We start from the raw sequence: 10,861 nt of genomic DNA, 5'->3' as shown, positions 1-10,861 counted from the left end.
CGATATTTATCAGGGATATTGGTCTAAAATTCTCTTTTTTTGTTGTGTCTTTACCAGGCTTTGGTATTAGGATGATGCTGGCCTCATAAAATTAATTAGGGAGGATTCCCTCTTTTTCTATCGATTGGAATAGTTTCAGAGGGAATGGTACCAGCTCCTCCTTGTACCTCTGGTAGAATTCGGCTGTGAACCCATCTGGTCCTGGACTTTTTTTGGTTGGTAGCCTATTAATTATTGTTTTTTTAAATTAAACACTTCACAAATTTGTGTGTCATCCTTGCACTGCAGCCATCCTAGTCTTCTCTGTATTAGTCCGATTTTAATACACATGCTGCCAAAGCGAACACTATAACTATCTATTGATAAAACTCCCTTATAATCCTCTTCCAAAGTTGTTAGACAGCTTTTAATGGAGACCAGTATACTCCCAACATACTGGCAGACAATAAATTACAAAGGGCAATACCTGAAGATTGTGTATTAGTCAGGTTCTCCAGAGAAACAGACCTAGTAAGATACTTAGAGAGATATGTAGAAAGAGATTTATTATGAAAGGTTGGTCCATGATATTATGGAGGCTGAGAAGCTCCACAGTCTGCTGTCTCAAGCTGAAGGCCCAGGAAAGCTGATGGAGTAATTCCAGCCTGAGTGTGAAGGCATCAGAACCCGGAGTGCTGATGCCCAAGGGCAGAAGATAGATGTCCCAGCTCAAGCAGAGAGAAAATTCACCTTTCCTCCGCCTTTCTGTTATAGCTGGGACTTCAACAGATTGGATGATGCCCAGCCACTTTGGTAAGGGCCGATCTTTACTCAGTCTACTGATTCAAACGCCAATGTTTTTGAGAAACATCTTCACAGACACACCCAGAAATAATGCTTTACCAGCTATCTGAGCATCCTTTAGCCCAGTCAAGTTGATATATGAAATTAACCACTACAAATGGGCAGATACGTGAACAAAAAAAGAGAGAGAGAGAAAGCCCTTAGGAAGAGGAAATGCTCAGAGCTTCTAATTAAAATTCAGAATAGTATTGTTTTCTTCTTTACTAATTTTTCTAATTCCAAGAAGTTAGGCAGGAGTGTTATCAGCAGAAAGGGCCATCCCAGGCCTGTGAAACTCTGTGGGTCTGCCCAGCAGCCACGGGAGGACCAGTGCAGTTTGCTTTTCCAGGAGAGACAGAATATGCTGCCCCGGGGGTGCTGCCAGATTCCCTGGGAGCCTGAGAAGTGGCCAGCTTTGAACTCCAGTGACCCAGTGCAAAAGCCTCAGAACCCAACACAACATAACTTGGAATCCCATTAAAAACACTTGGATGAGTTCCCAAATATCTGAGTCTTAATATCCCAATCTACATAAAGGGAATCCTAGAAAATCTAAATAATAACGTGGGGTTGTGACTGTGAGAATTAAGACAGTGTATGTAAAGCACCTGAGACTGTGTCTGGATGCTCTCAAAAATGCTCTCAGTAGTTTGCTTTCTGTCCTGCCTTATAATCTTCCCGTATCTCCTTTCCCAGTTATTCATTTGGTCACACTCGACGGGAAAATCCTCACATTCCACTGAAAGCTATCAGCTGCCACTGAAGGATGCTTTATCTCCAGGGCAGATCTTCATAATACTCAAAACTGAGTTTACTCTGGATTTACTTGTTGATTTCTAGCATATGAAAGACACCCAATAATAGATGCCCCCTATTGATTATGATAATTCTTTTTTTTTTTTTTTTTTTTTTTTGAGACAGGGTCTTCCTCTGTCACACAGGTTGGAGTGCAGTTGCACAATCCCTGCTCACTGCAGCCTCAAACTCCTCAGCTCAAGCAATCCTTTCACCTCAGCCTCCTAAGTAGCTGAGACTACAGGCATGCGCCCCGACACTCAGTGAATTTTTTAAATTTTTGTAGAGACAAGGTCTCGCTTTGTTTCTCAGGCTGGTCTTGAACTCCTGGCTTCAAGTAGTCCTCCCACCTCAGCCTCCCAAAGTGCTGGGATTACAGGCATAAGCCACTACACCTGGCCCGTGTTACCTCTTTTACCAATGAGGTATTATCTTAAATGACCTTTGGTATTTTTTTAGTGTTTTATTATGTTTTAATATTTTTTATATATTTAATTTATATACATTTATATATCATAATATTCATTATAATTTATATTGATTTCATGTATTTTTCTATATTTATCTTTTCATTATGTTTTGAATTTCCAGATACACACATAAATAGAATACTAAAGAGAATCTCTTTGAGCCCATCTCTAGTTTTAACAGTTATCAACAATTTATCATTCTTGTTTTATCTATCAGTCCTCCATTTTTATTGCTGTCGCTTTACTGGAGCAAATCCCTGGGTACCTTATTCTACCACCATATTATGGTATCTTACATAACCATGATTCCATCATCACACCTGTAGTATAAATAAGGCTACCTGGTCTTCATTCCTGGTTCCTGGCACAAAACTCCTAAAACCCTTGGAATTTCCTGAGTGATAGGAGTGTCTTTTGTTATTCATAAAGCACCTCTTTAGATCACACCTGAGTTCATGCTAATGAAGTATCTGGAAAAGGGCAGACTCAGAGTAAGTGCTATAAAAACTCTTGAACAATGAGATTTGATGAGCTTCCAGGTTGGTGAATACATCAAGGTGCTGGGAGGGTGGCGTGCCCAGAGAGAGAAGAGAAGAGACACGAACCACTCTCCGGCCCCATACATTGCCCTATGCATCTCTTCTCTCTAGATTTCCTAGAGGTGTGTCCTTCATAATAAACCACTAAACGTAAGTAAAGTGTTTCCCTCAATTCTATGAGTCATTGTAGCAAATTATCAAACTCGTTATGGGAACCCCCAATTTAAAGCCAGTCATTGAGAACTGCAAGAGCCCCAGACATGCGATTGACCTCTGAAGTAGGGGCAGCCTTGAGGAACCGAGCCCTTTAACTTATGGGATCTGATGCAAACTTCAGGTAGATAGTCTCAGAATTAGATTAAGTTGTAGTACACACAGCTGGGATCCAGAGAGTTGGAGAATTGCTTGGTGTGGGGGCATAAAACCCACACATCTAGTATCAGAAGTGTTATGTGAATATAAACAGCATGTTTTCTCAACCCCCAAGAAAAAATTAACACTAATCCCCTACTATCATTGGATACCCAGTCTATATCTATATTCCCGCAATTGTCTCAAAAGTATCTTGGGGCAGGCGTGGTGACTCACGCCTGTAATCCCAGCACTTCAGGAGGCCAAGGCAGGTGGATCACCTGAGATCAAGGGTTCAAGACCAGCCTGGACAACATGGCGAAACCTCATCTCTACTAAAAATACAAAATATTAGCCTGGCGTGATGGTGCAAGTCTGTAATCCCAGCCACTCAGGAGGTTGAGGCAGGAGAATCACTTGAACCCAGGAGGCGGAAGTTGCAGTGAGCCAAGACTGCACCATTGCACTCCAGGCTGGGTAACAAGAGCGAAACTTCATCTCAAAAAAAAATAAAAAATAAATAAAAAAAAAAAAATTGTATCTTGGTTGTTTGTTGGAATCAGGAATCGTTGGCATTTGACTGATGTCCCTTAAGTCTTTCTTAATCTGTGATGGTTCCTGGGGTAGCCATGGAGGGGCATCACCAAGATACCCATCAAGAAGAACCTAAAGCCCAACTGTGACGTGTGGGGTCAGCAGACAGCCTCCAGCTCTCAGCTCCTTCAAGGTCAGCATCAGCCGCTGAGAGCTGAGGTCACACTCTTCCCCGAGTGACCCACATTCAGTGACTGAGAAAGGAAGGGTGAAAAGGTCCAGCTGTTGGCCTGACACAGAACAACTCTGATAAACAATATTTGCTCACAAAGCCACTCTGGGTTTGCCAAAGTTTTGCCAGGCCTGTGTTGCAACAGGTCTTTACCATCTAGCACCTTCCCTTTATAGGCACTGCGCCTAACCATCATCCTGCACCCAAACCGTGTGTCAGCATCTGCTTCCAGAGAATTCAACTTGCAACAGTTCTCATCTCTTTCTTTTCATACCTTTTACCTGTTGAAGAAACTAGGACTGACTTTATATTTAAAACATGATTTTCAGCATTCCCACAATCATTTCTCAAGAATGAAAATTATAAGCCAAACATTCTCATTTTCACTAATAGGAATTTCTAATTATTTAATCAAAAGAAATTAAAGATAAATACAATGTATTTTAAAAGTCTCACTTTATCTTCTAAAATAGGCAAACTATATCGATACATTTCCATTAAATTGCTGATGTCACCAAAATAAACCACAATAAGCCAGGCACAGTGGTTCATGCCTATAATCCCAACACTTTGGGAGGGCAAGGCAGGAGGATCGCTTGAAGCCAGGAGTTTGAGAATAGCCTGGATAACATAGCAAGACCTTGTCTCTACAAAAACAAATTTAAAAACTAGCTGTAGTAGGGCATGCCTGTAGTCCTAACTACTCAGGAAGCTGAGGCAGGAAGATTGCTTCAGCCCAGGAGTTCGAGGCTACAGTGAGCTGTGATTGTGCCACTGCACTCCAGCCTGGGCATTAGAGCAAGACTCTGTCTCAGAAAATAAAAAATACAAATAATTTTTTAAAGCCACAGTAGAAGTCTAGATTCTCTATATAATAATAAAGGAGTCAATTCAGCCAGAGGATATAATAATTGTAAGTATATATGCACTCAACACTGAAGCATCTAGATGTATAAAGCAAATATTAGAGCCAAAGGGAGAAAAAGACTCCAATATAATAATAGTTATAGACTTCAACGCCCCTCTTTCAGCATCGGACAGATCTTCCAGACAGAAAATCAATACAGAAACATTAGACTTAATCTGTGCTATAGAATAAACGGAACTAATGGGTATTTACAGAACATTTCATCCAACAGCTCCAGAATACACATTTTTTTTTCTTCAGCATATGGATCATTCTCAAGGATAGATCATGTGTTGGGTCACAAAACAAGTCTTAAAACATTCAAAAAAATTGAAATAATATCAAGTGTCTTCTCTGGCTACAATGGAATAAAACTAGAAATCCATAACAAGAGGAATTTGGGAAACTATACAAACACATGGAAATTAGAAAATATGCTCCTGAATGACTAATGGGTCAATGAAGAAATTAAGGAAACTGAAAATTTTCTTGAAACAAATGATAATAGAAACACAACATACCAAAACCTATGGGATACAGAGAAGGCAGTACTAAGAGAGAAGTTTATACCTTTAAGAATCTACATCGAAAAAGAAGAAAAAGTCATGTAATTAACTTAACAATGCATCTTAAGCAGAAAAGCAAGAGCAAACCAAACCCAAAATTAGTAGAAGAAAAGAAATAATAAACACCAGAGCATAAATAAATAAAATTGAAATGAAAACGATATAAAACATCAACAAAATTAAAAGTTGGTTTTTTCGAAAAGTTAAGCAAAAATTTAAAAAAGAAAGAAAAAGAATCAAAAGAAAAATAATATTCACGACACATAAAATAATTAAAAAGTCAAATTTCAGTGTTAAAAAGTCTAGATTTATATTTTTAAAACTACGGTCATGCCGGGCAAATGTCTCACGCCTGTAATCCCAACACTTTGGGAGGCTGAGGCAGGTGGATTACTTGAGGTCAGGAGTTCGAGACCAGCCTGGCCAACATGATGAAACCCTGTCTCTACTAAAACTACAAAAACATTAGCTGGATATGGTGGCAGGAGACTGTAATCCCAACTATTCAGGAGGCTGAAGCAGGAGAATCACTTGAACCTGGGAAGCAGAGGTTGCAGTGAGCTGAGATCATGTCATTGCACTGCAGCCTGGGCAATAGAGCAAGACTCTGTCTCAAAAACAAAAACAAAAACAAAAAACAAAATTAAAACTATGGTCATATTTAAATTACAATAAATTCATCAGGTCAGGTGCAGTGACTCACACCTGTAATCCCAGCACTTTGAGAGGCTGACGGAGGCGGATCGCTTGAGCTCAGGAGTTCAAGACCAGCCTGGCCAAGATGGCAAAACCTCATCTCTACTAAAAATACAAATATTAGCCAGGCATGGTGGCATACTGCCTCAGCCAGGCAGGAGGCTGAGGCAGGAGAATTGCTTGAACCCAGGAGGCAGAGGTTGCAGTGAGCCGAGATTGTGCCACTGCACTCCAGCCTGGGCAACAGAGCAAGACTCGGTCTCAAAATAAATAAATTAATTAATTAATTAATTAATTCATCAATCTCTTTTTTTTTACCTCTAATCAATCAAGGGCCAACTTGAGCAACCACAGGTTGTGGGAAACTGCATGGATTAGAATTGCAAACCTACCCTTGAGTATCTGATTATAAAAATGAAAAAATTTGCAGTCCCATCACCCATCAGAAAAATTTGCAGTCCCATCCTCCCTTCAACATGACTGAGCTCTGGAATTTCAGTTTACTCACCTGTGCATTAGAAATGCTTACACTTCTAACTTCACAGGCTATTGTGTGGACTGAATGAGATCATCTGTGAGAAAGCACCTTTCACACTGTTGGATGCCTATGGCTGTAAATTCTTTCTTTCCCTCACATACATCTGTTGATCTACTGACTCACCGGGTGGCAGGAAGCCACAGCAGAACCTGCAACTGCGCCGCCTTCCCCTTCCCTCCTTCAGCTTCTTCTCCTGAGCCAGGTGTATGTGGTTAGGTCCTCAATAAAGGACCCAGGCTTCTACAGACAGAATGGCCACACTATCAAGGTCAGAGGCAACAAGAAATGACACGGATTTCAGTCTGTTTGTGTGGGCTTAGCTCATGCTTGCGGAGTCTTACCTGCCCTCGGTCTCCTCTAATTTCTATCTGTCTTTTATGCCTGACTACCTGCATCATGGACTTCAAGCTCCAACCTCACACAGATACAGGGATAGCAGCCTTACAGAGACCACTTAACCCACTTCTTGAGTTGCAAAAACCCAAATCCTTATATCTGTACATATATCTGCTAGCAGTTCTGCTCCCCTGGTTGAATTCTGACTGAGGCACCCACATGCTCACCTCTGAACTCATGCAGGCTCCCGGCCTTTCTCAGAAGGCTGTGCTGAGCATGGCTCCTCCCCTCCCAGCTTTTTCCAGGACCTCCCTATGTGTTCAAGCTTTTCCTCTTTCACCCCAACTTTGTCAAAGTCCATAAAACTGCTTATATGTTTCACAGGTTACGAGAAAAACCTCATCAGGTAGATTGGCACTATTTCAGGAGGTAACTTTTCAGTGTATTATCAAAATATTTTACAAAATGAGCGTATCTGCCTCCTCAGCCTACTCCACTTCTAAGATTTATTTGAAAGAAAGAAATCCTGAAGGTACCCAAAACGTTATCAGGTCAGCTCTACTTATAATAGCAAAATATTGGGAAAAAACTAAATGTCCAACAATAGAAGACTAATAATTATAATTAACCATATGTTAGATTATACTGCATCAGTTAGAAGTGGAAAAAGAACAAATAAATTGCAAAGAGCAAGCCTTTCACAGAACAGAAAATAATATGGCCCATAAAATATGGAAAATTTTTGATTTCATTAGGACTTACAGAAATGTGAACAGGCTTACAAGATAAACAATTTTATACCCATTAGTTCGGTAAAATTTAAAATTTGTGGACATTTAGCCACAAAATGTCCACTTCGCAACTTTAATTCAAAATAAATTTTAATAAATTTAAAATTTATATTCATTTCTATATCTATTAAAAACGATATCGATCAATGGATAGTAGAATAAAAACTGGTACAACCACTTTGGAAAATTATTTAGTGTATCTTGCAAAGTTGAACATCCACATACACTCCAGCTCAGTAATCCCATTCTTATTTATCCCCAAAAATGTTTGTGCTTGGCATTGTACTTGGCATACAGGAGACATATACAAGACCATTAGCAATGTTTGCAATAGCAAAAAACTAGAAACCACTCAAATGGACATCAACAGGTAAATGCATAAATAAATAAATTGTGGTATATCCACATGATGCAACATGATATTGCAGAGAAAATGAACCACCACTACACACAGTGTGCATCAATATTAGTAACATAATGTTGAGGAAGGAAAGGCAAGAAACAGATAACTACATATCGTTTACACAGTTCTCAAAACAAGCAAAGGCGAACAATATATAGTTCTTAGACAAATATTAGTGCTAAAACCATATTTTTGCTTAAAAAGCAATAGGATGGCAAGCCTCTAGGTAGGCCTGGAGGCGAGACGCAGGGGACTGGGATAGGGAAAATATACATTGGTAGATACAAAATTTTGGAAATATTCTAGTTCTTGGGTTGAGAAGTGGTTCATAGTATTTGTGATATTACTATATTTAATAACTAATATTGATGTTACAGGTAATCTCATGTATATTATCAATTTTTTTTTTACTACAAAAGACATTCTGGAGTCAGATGGGTTCAACTTTGAGGGTGGCCAGAGGAGAACTGGGAACTAGTTGCAGTACCCTACATTAAAGAGTTAACTCTGTTGGGAATATAAAAAACTGAAAGAAGAAGAATTATTTGGAACTATTTTCTGATTCTACAAAAAAAAAAAAAAACATTTTTCTGTTTCTTCTAACTCTGTTTTTTCATATTTCAAAAGTTTTGCTTCTAAAAAAAAAAGAAAGTCCTTGTAAGACAATTTATCCCGCTTAAGGTACTTCCTGCCACGTCTCCTATGAGGAATGCTTCTGAGCAACTGAATAGCATCATAGTATGGTGCTAATAAGCCCACGTTCTGGAGTCCAACTGCCTGGCTCCAATACCTGCCCTATACTTGCTAGCTGTGTGACCGAGGAGAGTTACCAGTATCTCAGTCTCATTTTTCTCATCTTTAAAATGGGGATGAGAATAAGAGCCCTAGCAAATTTCATTAATGTGAGAATTAAACACTTAATTGTGTCGTAAAATGCTTGACACTGGATACTCAGTAAGGAAATTTTCATTTCTAGCAAATATGATGTACAAGGTACCCAGAACATTTCTGCTTAAAAAAACAAAATCATGCCATATAAAGTTTTTAATTTTTTTAAAAAATGTATCCATAAAATGTCAAGAACATAAAAACCCCTTGTATCCTGATTTTGGTCTCTAGTGCCATTCCCTATGGAAATAAAAATAATAATTAATCTTTTTTTTAAAGAAAAAGCAAGGTTCCTTGGAGAACTGATTCCAGAGGCAGGATGGTAAGGACACGAAGTGAGCCTGGGGCATTTCTGTAACGCTCAAAAACAAGGAAATTTCCAAAGATGAATGGACTCATAACAAAAGGACACAGGAGTCAGTTGAAGGGGAACTTACTGACATAGTTGTGATAACATAAGCATCAAAAAGAATAATGATCATAGTTAAATGGCATACATTGGTTATGTAAAAACCCAGAAGTCTACAATACTGAAAAAAGATAAAGCTGGAGTGAGGGAGACTCCTTTGTCTAAAGAAACTATTAAAAGAAGCCATCTAAAGAAGCTATTAAATCAAATTCTTGTTTTGAAAATTGGTAAAGGGAAAGATTTAAGCATTCATCTTAATTTTCTAATATGAAATATATTCAGGAGAGCCAGCCAGCCCTACTTTACAGAAGAATGCCAACTAAGAAGTATAGAAGAATAATTGAATTAATTAAAACTCATTATTTCACAGCTCCTAATTGAAATTACAGATTCATTTTCTAACAAATAAATGGGCCAGGCACAGTGGCTCATGCCTGTAATCACAGCACTTTGGGAGGCCGAAACAGGAGGATCACCTGAGGTCAGGAGTTCAAGACCAGCCTGGCCAACATGGTGAAACTCTGTCTCTACAAAAATACAAAAATTAGCTGAGCATGATGGTGGGTTCCTGTAATCCCAACTACTCAGGAGGCTAAGAGGGGAGAATCACTTGAACCCGGGAGGTGGAGTTTGCAGTGAGCCGAGATGACCATTGCACTCCAGCCTGGACAACTGAGCAAGACTCTGTCTCAAAAAACAAACAAATAAAAATAAATAAATAAATTGATTGACTGCTGATTAATGAAGTTTAAAAGTATTAGGTAGAGGCCAGATGCAGTGGTTCACACCTGTAATCCCAGCACTTTGGGAGGCCGAGGCAGACAGTCAGGAGATCGAGACCATCCTGCTTAACATGGTAAAACCCCATCTTTACTAAAAATACAAAAAAAAAAAAAAAATTAGCCGGGCGTGGTGGCAGGCACCTGTAGTCCCAGCCACTTGGGAGGCTGAGGCAGGAGAATGGCGTGAACCTGGGAGGCGGAGGTTGCAGCGAGCCAAGATTGTACCACTGCACTCCAGCCTGAGTGACAGAGCGAGACTCTGTCTCAAAAAAAATAAAATAAAAAAGTGTTAGGTGGATGGTAGATGGGGAACTGAACATGCAAATGGTGCTATGGAAACACCACGTAGATTTCTTCCTGGCCACACGTGTAAATGTCACTGTCCATCACAGGAATGAGGCTTCCTTCCCCAGGTCTCCTGAGGATATGTGCGTGAAGGGCACAACACTTCTGACCTATGCTAGCCACAAAATGCCCACTTCACACCTTTGATTCAAAACAAATCCCAGACCCAAACCTAAATGGATAAAACTGCTAGAAGAAAACGTTGGAGAACATCTTCATGACCTTGGGAAAGGCAAAAGACACAAACTATTTTTTTAAAATAGATTGAACTTCAGGAAAATCTAAAACTTATGCTTTTCAGGGGACATTGTATAAAAAGATAAATCACAGAGAGAAAATATTCACAATATATTTATCTGACAAAGGACTTGTATTCATAATATCTCAAGAATTATTAAAACTCTGGCCAGGCACAGTGGCTCACACCTGTAATCCCAGCACTTTGGGAGGCCAAGGC

At 39.4% G+C, this 10,861-nt stretch overlaps 1 non-coding gene across 1 annotated transcript; it reads right to left on the bottom strand.

Annotated features, from left to right (window-relative positions):
- Positions 1–240: 240 nt before the first annotated feature.
- LOC112630842 lies at positions 241–347 on the bottom strand. Its single transcript, XR_003120975.1, has one exon. It is a non-coding gene; the product is annotated as a U6 spliceosomal RNA (small nuclear RNA).
- Between the last annotated feature and the right edge of the window lie 10,514 nt (positions 348–10,861).

This window comes from Theropithecus gelada, chromosome 8, assembly GCF_003255815.1.
Source record: "Theropithecus gelada isolate Dixy chromosome 8, Tgel_1.0, whole genome shotgun sequence".
NCBI lineage: Eukaryota > Metazoa > Chordata > Mammalia > Primates > Cercopithecidae > Theropithecus > Theropithecus gelada.
This window is presented reverse-complemented; position numbering and strand designations above follow the sequence as displayed.